Below are 27,801 nucleotides of genomic sequence, written 5' to 3'. Positions count from 1 at the left end.
TGCACGTTAAATAGCTTCAGGCACACGAAACTTTTTGAGTCATGTACTGCTGCGTGCCTCAAAATAATGTTGGGGTTTGGGTAAAAAATTGCTAAACAATAAAAAAATCACCAGGATAGTTCATTTTGTCTAAACTGTGTACTATAAATAATAACAAATTCTCTTTAAAAATTTTCATTCAGAAATTGGCATTGTACTTGAAGCAGTGCCTAAAATGACAGAACACGGATACATCATTCAGCAAACAGCAACTTCCCACACAGATCTAGGGGAACACATGAACGCAGGAATTTTTTTCGAAACTGATCAAATCAAATCATATATTTCCCAAAAGAAACATGTTCTGGAGAAGTTCACTGGCTAAAAGCTGTCTATGGGCAGTACGATGAGGCTAGTGAACCCTATGCAAGGCATGTGGGAGAACAAAGATGTGTGTAACAATAAAGACCATAACGTAATATTACAATACCAAATACAATGTTGGAATATATATATATATATATATATATATATATATAAGATGAAACATCCTGATACCAGCACAGCACAGAGGATTACATGGACACGAGCAAAAGAAAAAAAAAGAACACAGAAGAAACGTCCAGCAACCATAACACCATTATTGCCGAAAATAAAATAATAAAAATGATAAATAATTGCGCACTATCAGGGAAGATATATACAAATTTGCTTCTTGTGTATGTCAACGATCATACAATGCGCATCACATGTCAGACAAACAAAATTATCCAGACTGTTTGTTTGCTATAGGTTTTATTCATATACCTATTCGGTACAGTATGGTTGCACAAATTGAAAGAAAAATGAAATCATACTATCGTACTGACAGCACAATTCACAACGTCAAAAAGTTAGCCTATAATTACAAAAAAGAATCGTAGTTCTTTTAATGAGAGGCTGTTTACGTGACTGAATTTACTGAGAATCATTGGTAGATTGCATTGCAATATTTGAGATTTCTAATTATTACGAAACCTCGAAATAATTCAAACATCACTGCTTCTTGTTCTTTACAAAATATTTTTACACTTAAACATGCGGCATTTTTAATGAATTGTTTAAACGAAATGGAATAGAAATAGCAGGATCGCAGAATGCAAAATATATACGTATATTCCGCTTTAATAATACTGTAGTTCCGACACACATTTGGTGTTGATGAAAAATAATATACTTTAGCGACCTCCTAATAACGTTGTTCTGCATGATCTGAAGTTTTATTATGTTAGTTTTTGTCAAGGTTGCCCACACCAAACTACAGTATTTTATGTGCGAAAGAAAAAAAAAACATCGTATGTTAGCAGTTTTACCTTTGCGGGCAAGATATTGTCACGTAAGAGTGAGGGTAGCCCGAAGACAGGAGACCGGGAGGTTAGTATAAATAGAAGGAGACCCGTTTATTTGGCGGACTTGCGCCCACTAAAGGAAAACAGACGCGCGGGCTTATCGGGTGGCGAACAGCGCGTTCGACGGCCATCGGGGAACAGAATGTCCCACTGGAACGCAAGGCGCGTTCACCATCCGAGATACAGTCGCCGTAGCGTCTGGCGCTACGGCGACTCCTCGCGGCATTGCTCCCCTCCTCAACGTAAGCATCGACCCGATGCTTTGTTTAAAATAAAACCCAAAACAAAAGGACAGCCTGTGCGAAAGTAAATGGCAAATAAGCACGAATCACGCACACATAAACAAAACAAGAGATGTAAACAGGGAGCCTCCTTGAGCGCGCATGATAGGGCTTCAAACAGGCGACGTGTACCACTTCTTGTCGTGCGCGGCGTCGTTGGGATGAGCTAGCCCCATCAGGGACCACTTCACAGTCCACTTCAACCACTTGACGGATGACTTTGTATGGGCCGAAATAATGGCGCATGAGTTTTTCGCTTAATCCTCGGCGGCGAACGGGCGTCCAAACCCCGACTCTGTCACCTGGCCTGTATGTTAAATCGCGTCTCCGCAGGTTGTAGCGTCTTGCGTCGTTTCGCTGTTGGTCTTTTATGCGTAGGCGAGCAAGCTGCCGGGCTTCTTCTGCGCGCTGAAGGTAGGCGGCCACGTCTAGGTTGTTTTCAACGGTGACATTAGGCAGCATGGCGTCCAGGGTAGTAACGGCATCCCTCCCATGGACGAAATTAAATGGCGTCATTTTAGTGGCCTCCTGCACCGCAGTGTTGTAGGCGAAGACCACGTAAGGCAGCATTAAGTCCCAGGTCTTGTGTTGTGTGTCAACGTACATAGCGAGCATATCGGCAATGGTCTTGTTCAAGCGTTCCATGAGACAGACCATTTGTCTGCGGATGGTACGCAGTTGTTCTTCGGTGATCTGTATGACTGTAATGTAAGATTGCCTGAGTAAGATCAGCCGTAAACGCCGTTCCCCTGTCTGTTATTAGTACCTCAGGTGCGCCATGACGGAGGAGAATGGATTCGACAAAAAATTTGGCAACTTCTACGGCTGTGCCGTTCGGAAGGGCCTTAGCTTCAGCGTATCGGGTAAGGTAATCAGTAGCCACTATGATCCGCTTGTTACCGGATGTTGACGTGGGGAAAGGTCCAAGCAGGTCCATACCAATCTGTTGGAATGGTCTTGACGGGGGTTCAATTGGCTTGAGAAATCCAGCTGGTTTTGTTGGAGGTCTCTTCCGGCGCTGACATTCACGGCAACTCTTGACGTACCGCGCAACATCTGAGGAGAGGCGGGGCCAGTAGTATCGTTCTTGAATTCTGTGGAGTGTGCGTGTAAAACCGAGGTGGCCTGCAGTGGGTTCGTCATGTAACGCTTGTAAAATGTCTTCTCTGAGGCTGCTTGAGACGACAAGAAGGTAAGCTGCCTTATTCGGTGCGAAGTTCTTTTTAACTAGCATCCCGTTTTGCACACAGAAGGAGGATATCCCACGCTTGAACAGTGCAGGCGGTATGGAGGCCTTTCCTTCGATGTAGTTGATCAACTGTTGTAGGATCAGGTCTGAGCGCTACTGCAATGCAAAGGTGCTGCTGGTGATAGGCCCAAGAAAGGCATTGTCGTCTTCATGGCTTGGTGGTGCGCCGACAGGGGCTCTTGAGAGGCAGTCTGCGTCGGAGTGCTTACGACCAGATGTGTAGACTACCTTCATGTCAAACTCCTGAAGCCGTAGGCTCCATCGAGCGAGGCGGCCAGAAGGGTCTTTCAAACTGGCCAACCAGCACAACGCATGATGGTTCGTTACGACCTTGAAAGGTCTGCCATACAAGTATGGGCGGAATTGCGAGGTGGCCCATACTATCGCGAGACACTCCTTTTCAGACGTGGAATAGTTCACTTCCGCTTTCGACAGTGAGCGGCTTGCATACGCGATGACGCGCTCGCAGCCCTTGTGCTTCTGAACGAGAACGGCACCTAAGCCGATGCTGCTGGCGTCTGTATGTATCTCAGTTTCGGCATTTTCATCAAAGTGACCCAGCACAGGCGGCGACTGTAAACGTTGTTGAAGTTTTTTGAATGCCTCACGTTGCTCAGCTTTCCATTCGAAAGGGGCGTCCGACTTGGCGAGCTGTGTCAAAGGGTCAGCAATGTGTGAGAAGTTCTTGCCGAAGCGCCGGTAATAGGCGCACAGTCCTAAGAATCAGCACACTGCTCTCTTATCTTGCGGCTGAGGAAACTGTGCGATAGCAGCTGTCTTCTTGGGATCTGGTCTTACGCCATCTTTGCTTATAACATGGCCAAGGAACTGTAGTTATTCATAGGCGAAATGGCATTTTTCTTGCTTCAGTGTCAGCCCTGATGACCTAATTGCGTCCAGTACCGTCCGGAGCCTTTTCAGGTGGTCGCTAAAGTTGGAGGCGAAGAAGACCACATCGTCCAGGTATACGAGACATATTTGCCACTTGAGACCTGCCACTACTGTGTCCATTACACGCTGGAAGGTTGCTGGAGCGGAACAAAGTCCAAATGGCATCACTTTGAACTCATACCAGAGAGGGCACGGCAACGTCCATGCGAACGAAATGCCTAAACTGCCGCCGTTCGTCTTCCAGGTTGTGCCGTGGATTTTGACAGCGATCGCGACAAGCAGATCTGATGGGACACCTTTCCTGCTTCCTCATCTCAACCTGGTTTTGGAAGATGCGCCGTGGATCAACGGAGCATCGGCCTAAGTGACATCACCGGCAGCGCAGCTACTTAAAGAGCAGCACATCAAGCAGCTCCTCAGAGGGCACGGCAACGTCCATGCGAACGAAATGCCTAAACTGCCGCCGTTCGTCTTTCAGGTTGGTTTTCAAACTACTGTTGTCACTTACCGTAGTGATAATTGATTTTTGATTGTCCTGCCGTGCCCCCATAGATGTTCCTTGATTCTTGTTGATTGCTGGTCTGTGTTGCTGCGGTTGTTGATGGCGGTGGATGTCGAAGAAAACCCCGGCCCTACTACGGCCCAGCAGCTACAGACTATTTTGGAAAATCAGGCAGCATTTGACCGTCGGTTGACTGGCATTCATGATCAATTAGCCCAGATACAGACAAATACCAATGGATTGGCTGGCTTAGTTGCTTCAGTCCAAGAACTGAACGCAAAAATTGAAGTTCTGGAGCATACTGTAAATACACAGGCAGAAAGCCTAAATGAACTTGAAAACAGAAGTAAACGCAATAACCTCTTGGTTTTTGGCGTAAAGGAAGGCAGCCCGGAATCGGAGTCAGACCTGAAAGTTTCTGTAGTCGACAATATATTTGGCAAAAAACTGAACGTCCATTTTAAAACAATAGAAAGAATTCATAGATTGGGCAAGCAACGGCCGGGGCATATTAGACCAGTCATAATGAGGTTCTACGATTTTAAAGAAAAAGATACTATACTCCGAAACTGCCGCAAACTAAAGGGAACTTCTATTAGCGTGAGCAATGATTATTCGAAGGAGACGGTCGCGGTGCGGAAAAAGTTGTGGGACAGCGCAGCTGCGGACAGGGGCAGCGGAAGGAAGGTATCGCTAGTTTATGACAAATTGAAGGTAGGCGAAAGCTTATTTACTTGGGACTACAACCGAGATGAACGCCAACCATGTCGTAAGGAGCGGTATGCTAAAGGATCGCCAGCCGCAACGCGCAACTCTGACAGCGTTGGCGGCGCCCCGGTAGGAGGGGCAGTGGCTGCACCGTCACATGCGTAGCTAGTGCTTCTCCTGTTCAATGCTCGTAGTCTTGTTAATAAGGTAACTGAACTCGAACATTTATTGCTGTCGAGATCTCCCTCTGTGGTGATCGTAACAGAGACTTGACTAAACAACGATATTCCGAATGATGTGGTTGTTCCTCCTGGGTACAGAGTGTTTCGCTGGGACAGAAATTCCCGTGGTGGGGGCGTTGCAATTGTCATAAAGAATGTATCTCAGCAGTTCCAATTAATTGCAATTTATCGGAATCTGTATGGTGTAAATTTACGTACGCGGACACCAATTACCTCATCGGAGCCGTATACAGACCACCTGCCACTTCGCCCGAGTTCCTGGAAGACCTTCAGACGTTTTTGAACTCAAATGTAAACAAGACAACAAAATTAGTTCTGGCCGGAGACTTTAACCTACCAAATATAGACTGGATTTCTTTATCGGCCGGTAATAAGGATGCTACTAGCAGCGAAAAGTTATTTGAAATAATGATCAGCCATAACCTAACCCAAATTGTTCAACAGGCTTTAGAGTAACATCGGGTTCTCAGTCACTGCTGGACCTGGTATTCCTTTCGGGAACTATGGAGGACTTCAGTGTTACGGTCGAAGACGGCATATCTGACCACAAACTGATTTCGGTTGAGATTCTACGTGGTACAAAACCTGGAAAACGACCCTTCGTTCGGGTGCCTGTTAGTGACTACGGCCGGGCAGATGACACGTGAATATTAGACTTTTTGGAAACTACTTTCGATGATTTCAAGCAAGCCTCTGATAGCGAGCCAGTTGATTGTTTACAGCAGAAATTGAAATCAATAATTAACAGCTGTATAGAAAGGTTTGTTCCCATTCGATTGAAAAAAACAAGGAAGACTAACCCCTGGATCACTAGAGATGTTATCCACACTAAACGCAAAATAAAGAGATTACGAAAACGACAAGGCCACTCTGAGCAGATTTCCCATTTACGAGCAGCGTTGAAAATCCAAATCTCCAAGTCCAAAAAAAAGTTCTTCAATAAAACGCTTTCTGGGTTCTTGCGCACTTCGCCTAGAAAATTTTGGCTATACTTGAGCAATCGGAAAGAAGCGATTGAACATATCGCGGTTGGCTCTGATGTTGTAACCCAGAAACAAGATATAGCTAATGGTTTCAATCGCTTTTTCCAATCTGTATTTACAAAGATGGCATTCACGGATGAAAATAAGGAAATGGCCGATACTTGCACATGCGCCATGGATCCAGTTTCATTTGATCAAGCGGGCGTGTTTCAGCAGCTACTTAATTTGAACGAAAAGAAGGCTAATGGACCGGATGGAATACCAACTGTGTTTTTGAGGCGGTATGCGGAGTGGATGTCGTTTCACTTAGTCATTATCTTCGAAAAATCACTCTTGACACATTCGCTTCCAAAACACTGGCTGAGCGCCATTGTGAAACCGGTATTTAAAAGTGGCGACAGGATGCTTTTTACCAACTACAGGCCAGTGTCTCTGACGTGTGTTTGCTATAAGGTTTTTGAACACGTCATTGCCAAACAGATAGCTATTTTCTTGGAGACAAATGGGCTGATATGTAGGCAAGAACACGGGTTTAGGCAAGGGCTTTCCACGTTATCCCACCTGATTGAAACTTTCCACGATTTTTCCGCTGCCGTAGATAACAGAGAACAAGTCGACGTGATATGCATAGACTTTGCAAAAGCCTTCGATAAGGTCTCCCACCATAAATTGCTCTTCAAACTCAAACAAACAGGCGTAAACGAAAATATCCTGAAGTAGATTGAGGCATACTTAACAAACCGCAAGCAGTTGGTACGAATTGATGGGTTTGAGTCTGAATCACTTGATGTTTATTCCGGTGTGCCCCAAGGCTCCGTGTTGGGCCCATTGCTGTTCTTGGTGTATATAAATGATGTTGTTGACATTGTTAACCCTCCTGTAAAAATAAATTGTTTGCTGATGATTGTTTAATCTATGCCCTAGTGACGTGTGCGAATGACCAAATTGTAATTAATGATTGTCTTGATGATTTTCAAACATGGTGCGATAAATGGTAGATGAAAATAAATTATTCTAAGACAACATATACGCATATAACTACCAAGAAACACGTTTTACCATTTACGTACAGCATTGGACCTAATTATTTACCGCAGGTGTGTGCATTTGAATATTTGGGAGTGCATATTACGAATGATTTGAAATGGCGTACACATGTCGAGAATGTATGCTGTGCCTCTTACAGAAAACTGCGTTCCTTGCGTGCTAAATTACCGAATGCTACGAAAGACGTCAAGCTGCTTGCATATAAAACATTTGTGCGCCCTGTTTTAGAATATGCTTGTGCTGCCTGGAGCCCTCACCAAAAGGATTTAATAGATAAACTGGAACGAATTCAGAGACTTTCCGCGCGATTTATATGTTCGAAGTATAAAAGGACTGATTCGGTTACCGAGATGTTAAAACTAAGTGGTTTGGAATCTCTAGAAATTAGACGACAAAAGCAGCGCCTAAAAGTATTTTTTCAGATATTGCATGGTCAAATAAAAATAGATAGAACAATTTACGTACACCCCGCGCATAAGCTCAGCAGCCGGATCAATCATGACGCGGCAGTTCGCCCCTTCGGTGCTCGCACGGACGTCTTTCGCAAATCTTTTTTCCTTGATGGTATAGAAGCGTGGAACAAATTGCCGCGACATATTGTTGAAAATTCTGACGTTAAAAATTTGAATGTGCTCTTGATGTTTACTTCGCCGAGCAATGAATATACTATTGTGTTATTGTTCAAAGTTGCTGAAAATATCAATGTCTGTATTTACTTTCCATATCCTATGCTTCCCTCCCTGTAATGACCCTCAAGTGAGGGTTGACAGTATAAATAAATAAATAAATAAATAAAAATACAATCCATCCGGCGTGATGAAGGCGGTCTTTTCTCGGTCTCTTTCATCAACCTGAATTTGCCAATACCCTGTCTTCAGATCAATGGACGAGAAGTACCTTGCATCACTAAGACGATCTAGGGTATTTATTTATTTATTTAAATACCTTAAGAGCCCATAGGGGGGATACATACACATAAGGGGGGATACATACAAGAGGTTACTATAGCATCAGTAAAACAACATGTCAGGGAGTAATATTAGTAATCAAACTGACCGATAGCCCAAACAACATTACTAATAACACAATAAGCAAAAAACACAGTAAGCAGCTCACTATAACAGGAAACATATTTCAAGAAATAGCAATAAACATTCTCCAAGCATGCGTTACACATTAAATGTCAATGGTGGTTACAAATTATTGTCAACTTCTAAGTAAGTTAGTACTGCAGACTGGAAAAGGGAGGGTTCTGTAATAACGACGATGTTGAGGGCAGCGCGTTCCACTCGTTAATGGATAACAGCAGAGGTGAAAATTGGTATTTCTTAGTGCGTGAATATATTGGATTAACCTTATGTGCATGACCAACGCGATCAGAAACGTAGGGAGCCGGGTGAATGAATGATCGGGAAAATGACGAGTCACTATGATATAAGCTATGGAAAAAACATAGGCGGGACAACTTTCTGCGCGTCGATCGTCGATCCTTGGTAAAGGGTACACGTCCTTCTTGGTTACACTATTCAACCGTCGGTAATCCACGCAAAACCGAAGACTTCCGTCTTTTTTTTGACAAGGATGACTGGTGCCGCCCATGGACTTTTCGATGGCTGAAGTACATCGTTGTGTAACATTTCCTCAACTTGCTCTCGGATGGCCTGACGTTCACGTGCCGACACACGATAAGGGCTTTGATAGAGAGGGCGGATGTCTTCTTGTGTTATGATTCGAGGCTTTCCCAGAGAAGTGTGTCGGACCTGCGAAGAAGTGGCGAAACAGTCGTCATAACGTCGAAGGAGGTTCTGGAGCAGTTACTGCTTGCATTGAGGCAAGGAAGGGTTAATGTCGAACGACAGCTGCGAGTTGAGGGTCTGTGGGGTTATGGTCGCTGGACTCGAAAGGACGAGGGTGTCACTGACTTCCGCGGTTTCATCGAGAAAGGCAATGGTCGTGCCTTTGGCCAGGTGACGGTGTTCTTGGCTGAAATTCGTTAGCAGCACTGGGCCCTGTCCATTCCGGAAGTCCGCAATGCCTCTTGCAATTGCGATATCACGGCCAAGCAAAAGCTGTATGTTACCTTCGACGACGCCATGAGCATTTTCGGCAGTACCAGTGGTTACGGAGATTAGGGTCGTTGATCGGGGTGGGACGCTCACGTCATTCTCGAACACACGGAGGGCTGGGCGATTATGTGGTGCCGAGTATGAATTTATGGCTTCATCCGAGGAGAGTTTGATGGATCTGGACGCCAGGTCAATAACTGCGTGATGTTGAGTCAAGAAGTCCATGCCGAGAATGACGTCACGGGAGCACTGTGGGAGCACCAAGAAAGTGGCAAGGTATGTGTGACCATCGAATGTCACCCTTGCAGTACATCGCCCCGATGGGGTGAGGAGGTGGCCTCCCGCTGTGCGGATCTGCGGGCCGTCCCAAGCCGTCTTAACCTTCTTAAGTTGTGCTGTCAATGGCCCGCTGATGACCGAGTAGTCAGCTCCTGTGTCAATCAATGCAGTTACCGGGTGGCCGTCGATAGATACTTCAAAATCGGTGGCACGTGGGCTGGAGTTGCGCGTTGGTTTTGGGTTCGGGTCACGGCTTCGTCTTGTTGCTTCGTTTTGCTTCGTCTCGCGGCTTGGGTTGTGCGTTGTCGTTGTCGTAGATGATGTGCTGTCGTCATATATGGTCGTCGGTGGAGGGTCTTCGGCTTTTCCTCTTGAAGCAACCTCACCTCCAAAGGTTGCTGGTTTTAGTTTCCCCTACGGGGGCTTGGGGAACTTCTTCGTTCGTTGTTGCTGCGATTCGGTGGCGTGAAGCGTGGGGATGGCGGTGATGGAGAACGGCTGGACAAGTACTCTGTATGGCGCAAGTAGTCTTCGATTGCCGGAGGTCGTTGTCCAGGGCGTGGTCGTGGTGCCTGAGATGAGAAGCCATGCAGTCCCATCCGCCTGTAGGGGCAGTGTCGAAGCATGTGGCCGGCCTCACCGCAGTGAAAGCACAAGGGACGGTCGTCGGGAGTTCTCCAGGTGTCGCGTTTTCTTTGGCTCGGGCGTCTCTCGTATGTAGGGTGGGCGGGTAAGGGCGGACGGCTACTTGGGGCTGCAGCGTACCGTCGAGGACTGGGCTCGTTACGTCGGGGTGGCCTAGTGTTCACTGCAGCGGCGTAAGTCATTGCTTCCGCCTCTGTTCAAGTCGTCGCCGATGAAGAGCCAAGTGTCTGCTGGACTTCATCACGCACTATGTCCAAGAGAGATGCTCCTTGGGGGGGCTGGGGGGTAGGAGGTAGCAATCGGCGTAGTTCTTCTTTAACCACTTTTCGAATAGCTTCCCGCAGATTTTTCGTGGTTAGCCCACCTCGAGTCGGTTCCGAGTAGAGCGAGCTGAGCTGAAACGGGCGGTTGTATTGCCGAGTCCGGGCGTCCAGGGTCCTTTTTATGGTGTGCGCTTCTTCAGTAAATTTGGCGACTGTTTTAGGAGGGTTCCTTATGAGACCGGCGAAAAGCGACTCCTTCACTCCTCGCATTAGGTATCCGACCTTTTTGTCTTGGGTCGTGTCTTGGTCCGCTCGCCTAAAAAGACGTTTTATTTCTTCGACGTACACGTTTAGGGTCTCATTGGGCTGTTGGGTCCTCGATTCTAGCAGCAGCTGGGCCCTTTCTTTTCGCATGATGCTGGTGAAGGTCCTGAGCAACTCATTCTTCAGAAATTCCCAGGTGGTCAGTGTTGTGTTGATCGTGGTTTTCATACCACGTTTTAGCGGGGCCGTCCAGGGAAAAGTAAACGTATCGCAGGTTCATTTCTTCATTCCACCTGTTTATGGTAGCCACGCGCTCGAATTGGTCGAGCCATTCTTCTGGGTCTTCAGCGGCATAACCATACAAAGTTGGGGGCACCCGCGGCTGCTGCAGCATGACAGGGGTAGGTGATTGCAGGGTGCTCATGGTGGCTGTGGAAGCGTCCTTTTGTGGTCGCGTTGGGTCCAGTAGCAGTCCCAGCTCAGGTGGCAGGTTTCGGAGGCGGCGACAGCTTCGAGTATCTGTGTCTTCAGCGTCCTTGTTCTCTGCAGTGGCTGTTTTAAGGTCATTTTTGTGCATACCCCGCACCTCCACCAGATGTCACGTAAGAGTGAGGGTAGCCCGAAGACAGGAGACCGGGAGGTTAGTATAAATAGAAGGATATCCGTTTATTTGGCGGACTTGCGCCCACTAAAGGAAAACAGACGCGCCGGCTTAGCGGGTGGCGAACAGCGCGTTCGACGGCCGTCGGGGAACAGAATGTCCCACTGGAACGCAAGGCGCGTTCACCATCCGAGATACAGTCGCCGTAGCGTCTGGCGCTATGGCGACTCCTCGGGGCAATATGCCTACAACGAGCTAGCACACCAACTACCCTAGAGACTTTTTTGTAGATGTCAACGAAATGTTGGTTCCAGCTGAGGTTTGATGGAAACGTGACGCCAAGAATTATATTTATATACAAAACTAATGTCTTCACCTGCGTAAGCTAACGCTTGTGTTGATCAAATTATTTAGTTTTTAGCTCGGAATACGATGGCTTTTGTTTTCAGTAGATTACTTTTCAAAAAAACTTTCTAGACTACATGAAAAGCTTGTTCAATTGCTTAATACACCGGATATTTAGCTCGTTTGCGTCAAGGCCTGAAAAAAGTAAGCTCATTTCATCAGAATACATAACAAAGCTCACACTGGGATATATATCTAGGATGTCATTTATGTAAGCATTAAATAATAGCGGCCCCAGTAAGCTTCCCTGGGGCGCACCACGAAGCCACGATTCCTCCTCACGAGATTCTACAGTTCCCGAAACGTCCACCACATGCCGCATTACTTGGAACCATCCCCCTCATTCTCGCATTTCTTTTTGCTCTGCCGAGCCGACGGGCTCCGAGAGGAACAGGCACAGTGTACAACAGGTTTTCCTAATGCCTGCCGTGTGAGCACAGATACTGTACCAGGGAGTTGCCCGCCAAGCCCTCTCCACTTTTCCCGGTCTGAGGAGGAATAAGGAAAATAAACACTGATACATGATGAGGGATACACGCGCCTCAAGAAAAACAAACTACTGCGTAGAGAGGGGTGAACACACAAAAAAAACTAGACAAAATAGATTAAGAAGTGAAGAAACAGCGCTGGACACGGAATGTTGAGAAAACGACAGACGAAAACTTCGTTTGTCGTCCTCTCAACGTCCCGTGTCCGGCACTGTTTGTTCACTTCTTAATAAGGTACCAACCAGCCCAGGTATGCGCACTGTAACAAACTAGAAACAGAGGGGAGTTGAGCGTGCCACAGGAAATAAACGCACAGCGGTTACGGGCCTTTGAAGCGAGTAAAGAGGTCGCCATCGCCGAGATGGGTGTCACTTTTTCCACGTGGCAATTTTCGTTCTAAATTTGTTCATTATTTCTTAAACACATGATCGTGTTTCTAGTGATGTAGGTTGTTCTAAATTCTGGATGTTGAAGCAATTTTCAAGCTCATTATTATTACAATCTTGTGATATTTCACTACCTTCAACATGGTGATTAGCGTGCATTTTGCCTCCAGTAAATAAACAGTGCGCAACAGTGTCGTTCGTTTTGCTCATTTTGTTTTTAAAACTTGTATAGTTTCACTCTGCTGAGCTCTGCCGATCTTTGAGCGTGGAAGTTTTCCGCAGTTAAGCGCTGAAGCCCTATTCGAGAAACTGGCGCGAAAGCCGGAAAAACACAGCCGCCGACGTGCCAGGTATCTGAGAGTAGAGGAGGCACTGGATTGTCTCGAATTCTTGTATATCGTGAAGTGCAAGTCGTCTTCGTCCTGAAGTGACCTCTTGAGGAGCATCATGCAATTGGCCTGTGATCAGAGACCGCTCAGCACTTCCTCCCTCGTGTCGCAGATGTCCAAGTGTGCATGCTTGCAAAACACACCTTGGCGTGACAGTGTGAGGCCCAGTCACTATGACGAGACACTTGCTTTTACTTCTGGCGTGTGGCGCTTCACGCTACGACGTCGGTGCAGTGATTTCCCAGATTGACGATCAAGGCAGAGAAGCAGTGATAGCCCAGTGTCGGGACGGAATGAAAAACATAAACAAAAAATAATATTTTGACCGAAACAAAAACATAACCAGAACGTCAATATTTATTTCATTCCGGAGCATTAACAAATGTTTTATTGTTTTTTGTTTCAAGGGAAAACTTTGCGATCCGCACCAACTGAGCTCATGCAACGTGAGCAATATTATACATAACTGAGGGCACAGAATCAGTGCGTGTGTATAGGGCAGGCATTCCTAAGTAAAGATGTGTCCAAATATTGTGGAAAACGGAAAACAAGTGGCAACCAAAGACGTTTGTATTATTTCAAGCGGGCTTTTGTATGCCTTTCAAGCAAGCTGCCCTGAAGCTTGCTTTAGTGGTCGCGCATAGAAGAGAATAGCCTCAATAACGGGCTGCTTCTGAGATCATGCTCGCACTATTGACAAAAAACATTGAGCCTGTTCAGAATATTTTTAATTCACTCTTCACATAATTAAATACGATTACTTAGAAAAGTACTGGCTTGCTTCATTTGGTTAGGAACTCACGGTATAACTACTTGCGCTTTTCTTAGGAACGTGATAATTTATTTAGGTTTGATTCAGGTTTCTTTAAGGGGAAATTTTATGTTTTTATATTCAATTCAACTTTGACGTTCTGCAGAAAAATAAAAACCGTTACGAACCGTTAAACATTTTTTTTGCTCTGGAACGGAAAACCTAATCGAACCTTCGGCGGGGAAACGAAACTTAATCCAAACCAGAAAACCCTGCGATAATGTTCGTTTCCTGCACAATGACCCCTGCAGAACTAAATTATTCTGAGGTTTATCAGGAAGGACTGACCGTCGTCTATGGAGCCACACCTTTTCTTCAGAACATCGCGGGTAGACATCTGACTGTTCTTACTGATCACAGACCACTCCTGAGTATACTAGGGCTCCAGAAACAGATTCCACAGTTACTTTCACCTCGTATGGTCCAATGGTGCATTCAGATGTCAGCATAAGACTACGACGTCGTGTACAGTCCTCGAAACAAGCACGGAACGACCGACGCACTGAGCCACCTACCCCTCAGAGAAACCATTGAGGATACACTTAAAGCTGGCTGCGTGTTCATGTTTGAAGCGTTACCAAGGCTCCCAACTAACAGCCGACGAAGCCACAATGACCACGCAAGATGACCCGACATTCTTCAAGCTGTACAACGTCCTGATGGAGGGTAGAGTTCAAAACTTCAAGGATGAGAACTTCAATGCTTTTAACAAGACAGAAACGGAGTTCAGCTGTCATCATGGTTGTATCTAGTTGGGACCACGAGTTGTCATTCATGGCCCACTTCAACAACAAGCAATGACTCTCATTCATGCCGGACACCGAGGCGTGATCACAATGAAGTGTACTCACAGCTACATGTAATGGCCAGGAATTGGCAAGGGCGTCAACATAGCTGCAGAGTGCACAGCCTGCCACTTCAATCGGCGCGCTTCGCCATGAGCTCCACCACAGGACTGGAGAATACCGAGCACACCTTGGAACACATTTCTGGTAATTCTGGATGCCCACAGTAAATGGGCTGAAATTCGCCATGTGAACAAAACGATATCGACAGCTGTCATCGATTTCCTTCGCTTGTTGTTCGAAACTATCGCATTACCCAACACGGTTGTTTCATACAACTGAATGGCATTCGTGTCAGCCAAAATACAGAAATCCTATGAGTGACAACTGCTTCACAATGGGGAATTTCGCTCCAAACCACTTAGCCACAAATAGACAGGCCGAACGCTACGTAGTAGAGCTAAAAGGTGCTCTTGCAAGACTCTACGGAACCACTAAAGAGGCGCATCGCACGGTTCTTTTCTTAAGCAACTCACAACAGGCCAGACGGGCCAGGTACCAAGGAGTCTCATGTTTTCTTGTGAGCTGCGAACACACATCTCAGCCATTCTACGAGAACAACCTTGAAAGGTCACACCAGATAAGGAAGACGCCTCGTGTTGCCGGTGACTGCACAAAAGACAACCAGTGGTCAACCACCAGTTTCACAAAATGCCCGAATGGATGGCGTTCATCGTAGAAAAAAGAAAGTTTCTGCCGGAGATTTTGGCTTGTTGAAATAAAGCCCCTCTATCGCGTCTTCTACGAGAAAACGCATGAAGGGGCTTTAGACCGAGTATTTCTGCTTCCAAGCAGCTGCAGAGAGGCGCCTTGCCCATCCCCTCAAACCCCCCCCCCCTCCCACGATACTTGACGCCGCGCGCACAGAGACTGACTGATTGTCAGGGCAATAATGCAGTTGGCCCGCGCACTGGCTGCCTCTCCTTTGTACTCCTCGCCCCTTTTATGGCCCACTGCGGACTCGATAGCCAGTGCTCGGATTGTTTAGACCGCGCTGCGTGCAAATGCCTTTCTTGGAAGTAAGAAACTCCGTCCCCTGTTACGTACATTTGATATTCTGGTTACCGTGGACATAACACAGTGCAAACAGGGTTATTTGTTTTTGAAAAATCAACCTCCCCACCTTTCAGCATTATATATCTCTCTCTGTTTACTTACTTGCCTTTTTTTAGTTTCTATAGTTCAATTGGAGAGTTGCGTAACAAAAAAGCGAAAGTGTATTTATTTAAATATAGATTTCTTTTATTTAAGAGAAAAACTGCCAGTCTAGTGCTGGTCTTTGATCGGCGGTGTATGGCACAGTCGACCCAAAATTGTGTACGAGGTGCATCAGTATAGATTGTGTTGAACGAAAGCGCGATGATTCGAAACGCAAAAAAGACAAGTGACATGAAATACGGTCAACTACCTCAAAAATGGCCATAATCCACTAAACAAAACAAAACCTATGAAAACAGTGCCCACTAGGTTATGTTCTTCGGGTAAAAAAGTAAAAATAACTCGTATGCCAACTGTAGCAAAAATAAAGTCAGGAATATTAAGAAGCTAGACATTGTAGAATCGAAGCACTGAAGAATTGTGCAGAAGCGAGGCATTGAACCTCAAGCAAGCAGTCTGACCAAGATGGGTATTAAAATGAAGCGCACTGTATTCTATATGTTGATGTAGTTATGAGCCATGCGGAACAGCTAACGCTCAAAGAAACTAGTAGAGATTGACACTTTCAAGAATCTCGGGTGGAAAATTAATCCACTCTCTGCTTGTGCGAAAAAAAAGGTACTTGTATATAGGGGCTCAGTCACTCTTTCAAGATTGGAGGCACGCATTTGGTGGCACGAAATTGGCTCGATATAATTAGTTTTTTATTGCCAGTTTCTTATTATATACGAGATAGAACATCTTCATTATTTCATGATAACATCTCCACTCCACGGTTTCTGGTTTCACGCTTTCCAGAAGAACTGACAGAGATGTGTTAATTTTAGGTATTGAATTTGAATTTCACAGCTTTTTGCTGTATTGATTCAAGCTTTACTGTGTAGGTTTGCGTGTGCGGGCCCCGACAACCGATGAATATTCTAGTATTGGTATTACGCACGTTTCACATGCAGTCATTATTCGTGTTCCAGGCGATGCTCAGCGACCCTGGTATTCTAATCTCCTAAAGAAACTATCTCAAAAGAAAAAGCGTCTTTTTCGCGCTGCTAAAAACTTTGAGTAAATATCAAAATGAAACAGATATTTCGCATGCCTTCGTGAATACACTCACTTGTTGAAGCGCTCCAAGAAGAAATTTTTTCATGATGACTTGCTTAACATTGCCCGAACTAATCTAAAGAAGTTTTGGAAACTTCTCAACCCTAAAAATAACACGCACAATATAACCTTAACCAACTCCGATGGTTCTCACGTCCCTCTCCCACAGCGGGCGGACGTTATGAATACTTACTTCACTTCAGTCTTCACTTCTGAACCACTTCATAGTATTCCAGTCATGCCGAGATTTAATTTTTCACAAATGCCGCCCATTGACATTACCTCTGAAGGCATCTGCAATCTGATAAAGAAATTGAAAATATCCAGCTCCCCCGGACCTGACAATATTCCTGCCAAAGTTTTAAAGGCTACTAATAGCATTTCTAGCAAATGTTGAGAGATAATTTTTAAACAGTCCATTTCTGAAGGTTACATCCCGGATGATTGGAAACTTGGGAAGGTTGTACCAGTTTTCAAGTCTGGCAAGCGATCTGACCCATCTAACTCTCGCCCCATTTCACTAACGTGTCGCTTGCAAACTTATGGAACACATAATATATTCACATGTTGCTGTCACCTCGATGATCACTCTTTCTTTTTTCATAAGCAGCATGGTTTTCGTTCAGGGCTCTCATGCAAAATTCAACTTTTTGAATTTACGACTGATCTTCATCTCAACCTTGATTCGTCATTTCAGACTGATGTTATTTTTGTCGACTTTTCCAAAGCCTTCGATCTCGTCCCTCACCAACGACTAATCAACAAACTTTCTTCACTTTCTCTCGATCCCCTGACCTTATCATGGATTAAGTGCTTCCTAACCCACCGGTCGCAATTCACTGTTATCGGTGGTGCCCATTCTGATACTACTCCAGTAATCTCTGGCGTCCCTCAGGGCTCGGTTCTCGGCCCGCTCCTCTTTTTAATCTACGTAAATGACCTTCCTTCCAGCATTTCATCAACGGTCCGGCTTTTTGCTGACGATTGCGTCATCTACCGTCGTATATCAACTCCCGAAGATCAGCTAATACTTCAGCAAGATTTACACATCATTGATAACTGCTGCGCCAAGTGGATGATGAGGCCGAATACTTCCAAATGTAAGTTCATGCCTGTCTCACGAAAACACACTAACGTCATCCACCCGTACTCATTAAACTGAACAGTGTTATCCCAAGTGGATTCTTACCGATACCTGGGCGTTGTAATTACAAGCAGACTAACCTGGACCGAGCATATCACCAAACTAGCTGCCGATGCCTCAAAAACTCTTGGCTATCTTAGGAGATCATTGTCATTATCACCTGCAAGCCTTCGCAAATTGGCCTTTGAAACTTTTGTTCGTACTAAAATGGAATACGTATCTGCAATTAGGAGCCCTCATCAGATATACCTTATTAACATTTTTGAATCCGTCCAAAATCGTGCCGCCAGATTCATCTCCGCAAATTACGACAAACGAGCAAGCATCAGTCAAAGCAAATCATCCCTCGGTCTCCCTGTTTTGTCAGCTCGACGCAAAATTTCAACCTCTCTGTCTCTTTCACAAACTTTACTACAGCTTTCCTCACGTACATGGCTCACTTTTACTTCCGCCTGTCCGAACATCTCGTCGCCTATTTAATTCCCTGAGTATCCAACGTCTGTTTGGTTCTACTAACGCTTTTAATAAATCATTTCTTCCTACGGCTATCTATAAGTGGAACGGTTTGACGGATGCTATTGTCAGCGAAAAAGTTGCTTTTAAATTTAGAGATTTATTACTAGCTACCCTTGACTCTTAATCGCTGTTTGTCTTTCTTTGTTGTTTGTTCTCTGCCGCCTGTATATTTTGGACCGCGAATTGACTGTTGCATATTTCGTTTGACATGCTCTGTTTTCTTTTTGTTTTTTGTTGCTACCTGTATGTTTTAGTAATTCAAAAACTGTAACCATGAACTGCATTTTCATTGAAATTTGTACTTGGATTGTTCCCCCCCTTATGTAATGCCCCGAGAGAGGCCCTTAAGGGTAGAATAAATGATGATGACGATGAGTCATTAGGTTCACCGGATGCCTTGTGGAGTGCCCGTCATAAGTATTTTCAAAGCATTTTTCCCAGTATAGGATAATTGTTCATTGCATATTAAGTCAGGTGTGATGACAAGGTCGAGGTGCGTATACTTCGAAACAAAGGACAAGAATTGATTGTTTAGTTTCTATTAGAATTTAATGAATCTTTTTTGCGGGTTTTAGTTATCGCCTCTGTTTTTCTGGCGTTAAAGATCATCTGTCATTTTGTGCATCAATCTTGAATTTGAGATAAAGAGTTATTTAAAAAAACTTGGTCGCTAGACGCGTTAACTAGGCAGGCATCTGAGAAAAGCTTTTGATTTTCAGGGATATCACGAGTGGCATTATTGCTATACACTGAAAAGAAAAGAGTCCCGAAGAAGAATCTTTGGGGTATGCCGGATATAAGCGGCATGGATGGCGAGGTGATACCACCGTCCGTAATATCGCACCCGGTGAATATTATTTGCAATTTCAAAGCCCGATCTGGGATGCGTTAGTTATTTAGCAATAATTAAATATAATATTACATAACTATAGCAACCATGTAACCTGTAAAACTCGATAATGTGCTGTGATTTGAGCGATCTTGTAATACATACACTGATTGTTCAGAAACGTGCACTTCGTCCTTTTTAACAATACGTTAATATTATGCTATGCTATCGATCTTTGCCTCAACGAACCCTAATTATTGTATAACAGGGTCATAAAAGTGCCTTCCATAGGAATGCTCCCTTTTCACGCGTACGCTATTTGATTTGTTACGTCGCACCGTAGAGCACACCATCTCAACGCTAGATGAAGCTACGAGGGCTTGACAAGAGGGTGACAAGGTGAAGAGTGTTGCAGTATGGGCGTTCCCAGGACATAAGCTGGAAGCAATCATGAGGCAAGCGAGCGCAAAACTCAAAACTACAGCTGATAGACCAAACCTTGTGATAATTTCAGGTGGTTTAAACGATGTCTTAAATGAAGATACAGCAGGACTAGCAACCACACTGGCGAAAGGCATCGATGACATGCGCGCCACTTCTCCTCAGCTACAGGTAGCGATATGCACGACACCGAAGGTACCGGTGCGTGATAGCAACCTGCAAAAAGCGGTTGTCAACGCAAACCAAGCCCCGCAGGGGCGCCTGCGCAAGTAGGCGTTTGGTGTGTCGCGACACCACGGACCCGAGCTAACGGGGGAGTTTTGACTCCCTCCAACGCCTAGCCGTGCGTGGCTTTGCCGTGTTCGGGGAAAAGGGGATCCTGGGGGTTGAGCCGACGCTGGGTGATTGGGCCTTTAAGGCCCCCCGGCAGAGGCAACACACCCCTTTGGCCCCGGCTTCACGTAGACGGCACCTCTGGGCTGACCCACCCAGGGGAAATCGGCAGTCGCCTTTTCCTATCTCTCTCTCTCCCTATATCTTCGTCTTTTGTTCTCACTTTACATCTTTCCTGTCTTCTCCTCACTTCATTTTACTTCCAATTTTTCCTGGCGGCAAGGGTTAACCTTGTGTGGCTATCCAAACTAGGGTAAACCATATTGGGTTATAGTAACTGCGTACTGCTGGCGTTGCGCAGACATGCCCACGTGCTCTGCCACGTCCCCTCGTTGGACTCCGTGGTGGGTGGTAGGCGCCGTTACCAAAAAATACACATTTTCTCATGAGATCCCCGACCCCCTCTTTAACTGATCGTGCTTCGAAAAGGGTACGCACCGACGCAACTTTCCTACTTTGGCCCAAAAACAGAGAAACTTTCCCAAAATACCATGTCCTCCACTGCGAACAATCATCTACAAAAGCTAGAACAATCTTACCCTTCCTTGTAGCCAAGTGCTTCAGAGAGACCATTGGAACCGGCTATAAGTCCACGAAGATGGCAAGTGGTGATCTGCTTCTCGAATTAAAAGACAAAGAACAGTACAATAAACTCTCGCACCTTGTAGCCTTTGGTAACATCCCCGTCTCTGTGAGCGCACATCGTACCATGAATACAGTGAAGGGCGTGGTATTGGACGAAGATTTGATGACACTGAGTGAAGAAGAGCTTCTTGATAGATGGAAGGACCAAGGTGTGATACATGTCCAGTGCATCAAAATCAGACGTAACAACAATGAAATAGCAACAAATCACTTGATACTCACCTTCAATTCAACCACTTTACCTGAGATTCTCGAAACTGGCTATGTAAAACTCCATGTCCGACCTTTCATTCCAAACCCGAGGCGTTGTTTCAAATGCCAGCGATTTGGTCATGCATCCCAGAGCTGCCGAGGATAGCTGATGTCTGCTAAGTGTGGCACAACCGGCCACAGTGCTGATGAATGTAGTCATGACGAGATCCTCTGTGCAAACTGCGAAGGTAGCCACCCCGCATACTCCAGAGCGTGCCCAGCCCGGGAAAGAGAAAAAGAAATAATAACTATAAAAGTTAAGGAAAATATCATATTCAGGGAAGCAAGACAACGAGTCTCGTTATCATTAGCACTAAAACACCTTTTGCCGAAATGGTGCAATGAGGGGCGGCACCACAAAGGCCCTTGGCAGTTGCCCGGAGCGCGCCTAGCGTGCTGAGGCCAATGCCACAAGCCCCTGCGGCGGGAAAAGCCAGCGCTGCCCTGCCCACATTCAGCCTGTCCACACCAGTGACCTCTACAAGCTCTGGCAGCAGCCAGGGCAATCACGAGGCCAAGGGCGCTCCATCAACCCCCAGCTCGGTGGGGACAAAGACTTCGTCGATTGAGGCGAAGTCTAAGCGACGCACAGATCGCTCTTTAGAGCGGGTGTCCAGTGCCTCGCAAGAGGCTATGGACACCAGTTCAAGCCAAACGGCGCAGGAAGCGCCGAAGGAGCGGCGAGCTTCGCTCGACCGCCCCAAAAAGGACAGAACGCCAATTACAGGGCCTGACAAAGGCCCTGTAAAATGAGTTAATCCCCGTCTTGTTTGCACACAGCACTTTTTCCCATTTTTTTTCCACTACGGACAAAATCATACAGTGGAACGTAAGGGGAATACTTAGAAATTTAGATGACGTCCAAAAACTTCTGTGTAAGTTTAACGCGAAAGTGCTATGTGTGCAAGAAACGCACTTAACTCCTAAGCACAAGGACTTCCTACGACAATATATTATATTCCGAAAAGACCGGGAGGATCCTGTCGTACCATCTGGCGGTGTAGCCATTATAGTCGATCGTAGTATAGCATGCCAGCATCTGAAGCTCCAAACGGCCCTGGAGGCAGTGGCCATTCGAGCTGTACTTTTTAACAAACTCATTACCATATGTTCTGTGTACATGCCACCGCATAAACAGCTACACGGACGTGATCTGAAATCATTATTAGATGAACTCTCACAGCCATTTCTGGTTCTAGCTGATTTTAATGCACACAATGTCCTGTGGGGCGATGCTCACTGTGATGCGCGAGGAGGTCTCATCGAGCAGCTCCTTTTCTCTTCTAGTTTATGTCTTTTAAATATGAAGGAGCCTACGTATTTTAGCCTTGCAAACAACACATACTCCTCCATAGATCTTAGCATTTCATCACCGTCCCTTATACCTGTTTTCAAGTGGAACGTTTTTAAAAACCCTTATGGGAGTGATCACTTCCCAATCATCCTGAGTGCGCCGAACAAAGATAAACTACCCCCGCAGGTTCCTCGATGGAAGATTGACTCAGCTGATTGGGAAGGGTATAGAAGTCTTACACACATGACTTGGACTGAGCTGTCTGCCCTGACCATAGATGACGCTGTCACGTATTTTACAGCTTTTATACTTGATGCCGCATCTAAATGTATTGCCAAAACGAGTGGCATATGTTCTAAACGGCGAGTCCCATGGTGGAACGACGCATGCAGGAAAGCACGGACCACTCAGAACAAAGCATGGGCGTTGCTTCGCGATTCCCCTACAGCAGAAAACCTGGAAAATTTCAAGCGAGTCAAATCGCAGGCAAGGAGAACGCGCCGACAAGCTAGACGAGAGAGCTGGACAAAGTTTACATCGGGTATCAACTCGTACACAGACGAGGGAAAAGTGTGGAGTAAGATAAAGAAAATTAAGGGCCAACAAACGTATTCTCTTCCACTAGTTAATAGCCTTGGGGAAAGCTTGGAGGATCAAGTCATCTTTCTTGGCACACATTTCGAACACATATCGAGCCCCTCACACTACTCCGAATCCTTCCAGAATTACAAGGCACGAATAGAAAAACAAAAGTTAGAAAGAAAATCCTCAAGAAATGAGGCATATAATGCACCATTCTGCTTAGCAGAACTGCGAACAGCACTCAGCTGCTGTAATACATCTACCCCAGGTTCTGACAACGTAATGTACGCGATGCTGAAGCAACTACCTTCCGAAACTAAAGAAACCCTTCTCTCTCTTTATAATTGCATATGGTTTTCGGGTGTGATCCCCTCCTCCTGGAAGGAGGCTGTTATAATTCCAATTTTGAAGCAGGGAAAAGATCCCTCTATTGTATCAAGTTACAGACCTATAGTGTTAACAAGCTGCCTCTGCAAGCTATTTGAAAAAATGATTAATTGCCGCTTACTCCACTTCTTAGAAACAAACAAATTGCTCGACCCATACAAATGTGGGTTTCGAGATGGTAGATCCACCACCGACCATCTGGTGCGTATCGAGGCACAGATCCGAGACGCTTTCGCCCACAAACAATACTTCCTCTCTGTGTTTCTCGATATCGAGAAGGCCTACGACACAACATGGCGTTTCGGCATATTAAGAGACTTGTCTCACCTGGGTGTACGCGGTAGAATGCTTTCCATAATCGAGAGTTACTTGTCCAATCGGAAATTCCGTGTCCGTGTGGGCAGTATTCTCTCCCAAACATTTGTGCAGGAAACGGGAGTACCGCAAGGTGGTGTACTTAGTTGTACACTTTTTATTATCAAAATGAATTCCTTGCACCTGTCCATCCCCCGCAACATGTTTTATTCCACATATGTAGATGACGTCCAGATTGGCTTTAAGTCATGCAACCTAGCAATGTGGGAGCGGCAGGTTCAGTTAGATTTAAACAAGGTGTCCAAATGGGCAGAGGAAAACGGATTCCAGCTGAACCCAGAAAAAAGCACCTGTGTCTTGTTCTCCCGAAAGAGAGGCGTGCACTCAGAACCTGACATTGAACTGAACGGTCAACGTCTGTCTGTCAATGCGGAGCATAAATTCTTAGGCCTAATCTTGGACAACAAGTTGACCTTCGTACCGCACAACAAGTATTTAAAAACTAAATGTTTAAAAGCCATGAATGTTATAAAAGTGTTGTCACGTACTACGTGGGGTAGTGACAGGCAATCTCTCATGAACCTGTATAGAAGCCTTATTCGCACCCGCTGAGATTATGGGGCCATTGTTTATCACTCTGCGACTCAAAGTGCGTTGAAGATGCTGGACCCCGTGCACCATTTGGGCATCCGCCTTTCTACGGGTTCTTTTCGTACCAGCCCCGTAGAAAGCCTTTACGTTGAGTCAAATGAGTGGTCGCATCATCTGCAGAGAACTTACATGTCCTTTGTTTATTTTCTTAAGGTGAAAGCAGACAAGAAGCACCCCTCATACTCTACTATTAATGATCTGTCGAGCTACATTTTGTTTCAAAACAGGCCTTCGATGAGGCAGCCCCTCTCAGTTCGCCTGAAGGGTCTAGCTGAAGAAACTGGAGTGTCACTTGAACACAGTTTAATGGCTCCTGTAGCATACCCGCCACCGTGGCAATGGCAGACTATAGACTGCGATGTGTCTTTCCTAGAAGTAACAAAACATGCACCTATTGCCCATATTCAAACATACTTCCTGGAGCTTCAACACAAATACACACGTCCTGAGTTCTTTACAGATGCCTCCAAGACTAACTCCTCTGTGTCCTACGCTGCTGTTGGCCCTTCCTTTTTGGATGCTGGCCCTCTACATCTAGGCACAAGTATCTTCACAGCGGAAGCTGACGCGATACTTGTGGCAGCTAAACACATCAAACAATCACAAATACAAAAAGCAATAATGTATACAGACTCCTTCAGTGTGGTAACGGCTCTGCATAGTCTTAAAAAACAAAAAAAAAAAACCCTGTCCTCGTTTCACTTTACTCCATTTTATGCACACTTTACACACTCAACCACCATGTAGTTGTGTGCTGGGTGCCAGGGCACCGTGAGATTCAAGGCAACATGATGGCGGATAAGCTTGCGGCATCCGCCCACGAAAGCACCGCCATTACACCTTCATCAATCCCGGCCCTTGATCTTAAGCCGTCTCTCAAACGAAAACTCAGGGACTACTGGCAGAGCAAGTGGGATACACACACACAAAACAAACTACACGTTATCAAGCCACACCTTGGCCATTGGCCACCAGTATCAAAATCACGTCTAACAGAGGTAACACTAACAAGACTCAGGATAGGACACACATACACAACACACACACACATCTTTTATCCGGTGGTGATCCACCATTTTGTAATAAATCTGGTGAGGCATAACAGTTCTTCACGTTTTAATTCAATGTAAACAGTTAGACACTCTAAGAAGACAACACTTTCCATTATCCTACCGACAACATATACCTTTACACCCTACAATTTTTGTCGGTAGGGAACCGCTTTTTAGTCACAAATAATTGTTAGCGTTTTTTAAAGAAATTCATAGCTTTCATGTCATATACCCGGGCATACCGTAGCACGACCTCTCCAGAGAGGTTTTCGCTGCGGTGGCTACACAAAAAAGCACTTGCCTTACGGCCCTTGGACGCAAGGGTATGAATGAGTGAGGCACTTGTGCTAATGCCATACATGTCCACCATTGTTTTATTATCATGAACTTTTGCCATCTATTCGCACCACACACACCTTTCACGGCATGGTCATGACTTTATTAATTGTATGTTTTTACCCGCTTTACTGCGAGGAATTTTATGGCCCTTATACAGCCGCTAGTCACAATCATTGTCCACATTCCTGTCTCATGAACTGGCGCTCTTTGGCCATCAAATGGCCCTTGCGCCAAAAACACCATATATCATCATCATCAACGCAAACTAAGATATATGGCGGATGAGTCGAGAGAAAGGCTTTAAGGTGGTGGAAATAAACAGAGAGGTGCATAGGTGGGGTGGTTTTCAACGAGACAGAATTCACTTCTATGGGCGGCTAGGTCATGAGGTGGGTTGGCGACTTGCAGGACGCGCAGAAGCGTTTTGGGGGGCAAGCGGGCCCTTCAGGGTGCAGGATAGCTAGTAACGAGGAAAACAACCAGGGATACTTTTTGACAGGTGGTATGGACGGATACAATTCTATTGTGGCACAAGTATCTAAGATAGGTGGAGTCCGGGGCAAAAATAGACGTAGCCACGAGCGCCGAACCAATTCAGACATAGGGTATGCAGGGTGCTAGGAACAGGCTGAAGTGGAAAGAGATAGAAGAACAGCTAAGGGAGGAGAGAAGGATGGTATACGGTTTTGTAGAAGCACATCTCAGGGACATGAAACAACCTCCTAATCATACGGACTACGCGTGGGAATATTGTATGGGAACTGAAGGCAGCAGAACGGGGGGTGGTATTGGGGCATTCATTCATAAAAGTACAGACTGGCAAAGGGTCAAGCAGGAGTGCAAGGAACATTTATGGCTAAAAGGAAAGTGGCAGGGCAAATGACACTTTTTGGTTTCGTGTACTTGTGGACGGGAGCTAAGGTCAGAAAGGAAAACGCAGCGATGGTAGAGTGTATATCAAATGACATTAAGGAGTTAGGAGGAGAGTGCGAGATTATTATACTAGGAGTTATGAATGCACACATAGAAGGTATAGATGGGTATACTAACCCGACAGGCAAAATGATCATGGATATGTGTGAAAGGCTTGATTAAATCTTTTGCAACAGTACTGAGAAGTGTGAATGGAAAATAACATGGGAGGTAGGAAGGCAGCAGTCGAGAATAGATTACGCACTGATGTCACATAAAATGTATGATAAGCTCAGGGGAATGCACATAGAGGAAGGTGGCGCGAGAAGTCTGGGTAGTGATCACAAACGTATCAAGCTAAGTTTTGGAAGAGCAGTGAAAGTGGCAAAGAGACAAGATGAGCAACTGCAGGAAAATTTTTATTCAGACAGGAAAATTGAAATAGCCACTAAACAAATTGAGAAAGTAATCACTGAGGATAATAAAACAGTGTGGACATACAAAAATCTAATTATACTGTTTGAGCTAGAGCTTGCTAAGGCACGTAACAAGTCACCCCGGAAAAGAAGACACAAACCCAAAAGTTGGTGGGATGAGGAAGTTAAGAGAGCCATAACATAACGTCAGGAAGCCTCTAGGGAACACAGACATGTTAAGCAGCGGGGTGAACCGACAGATGATGTTAAAAGAATGGGAAATCTTTCTAAGCTGTAGAAGGGATGCATGCCTTCTGATTAAATAAAAGATTAGAAGAAAGGGAGCTCAGTGCCTAGCAGAAGTACATAAAAATAGAAAGGCAGCTGCGAAATTTTGGAACCATCTAAACTTCCTAGGAAATGAAACGAGCCTAAAGGAGAGGTTAATAACTACACCTCAGGGTGCTAGGCTAGAAGAGGACGAAGCTATTGAATATATAAAAACAACGGCGACAGAAAAATTTCAACAAAAAAGTGCTTTTTGCACCACAATAGACAAGGATAAATCAAGTGGCGCAATGGCTCCATTTTCACAACAAGAGTGGGAAAAGGCTGAGAAAAGGGTTCCTAGTAGTACATCAACAAGCCCAGATGACATTCCAATT

The 27,801-nt window shown here is 45.4% G+C and overlaps 1 long non-coding RNA gene across 4 annotated transcripts in view; it reads left to right on the top strand.

The window, feature by feature from the left end:
• The window catches only part of LOC142818076 (uncharacterized), a 128,462-nt gene that overhangs the window by 88,555 nt on the left and 12,106 nt on the right, over positions 1 to 27,801 (top strand). The window contains exon 6 of one of the 4 annotated variants that reach the window (XR_012895541.1): positions 4,033 to 4,266. The exons of the other annotated variants lie outside the window; for them this stretch is intronic. This is a non-coding gene — a long non-coding RNA (uncharacterized LOC142818076). The remainder of the gene's footprint in view (positions 1 to 4,032; positions 4,267 to 27,801) is intronic. 4 annotated transcript variants of the gene reach the window in all.

The sequence above is a fragment of the Rhipicephalus microplus genome, chromosome 5 (assembly GCF_043290135.1).
Source record: "Rhipicephalus microplus isolate Deutch F79 chromosome 5, USDA_Rmic, whole genome shotgun sequence".
In the NCBI taxonomy this organism is placed as follows: domain Eukaryota; kingdom Metazoa; phylum Arthropoda; class Arachnida; order Ixodida; family Ixodidae; genus Rhipicephalus; species Rhipicephalus microplus.
The sequence above is the reverse complement of the archived record's forward strand: the minus strand, read 5'-3'. Positions and strand labels throughout refer to the sequence as shown.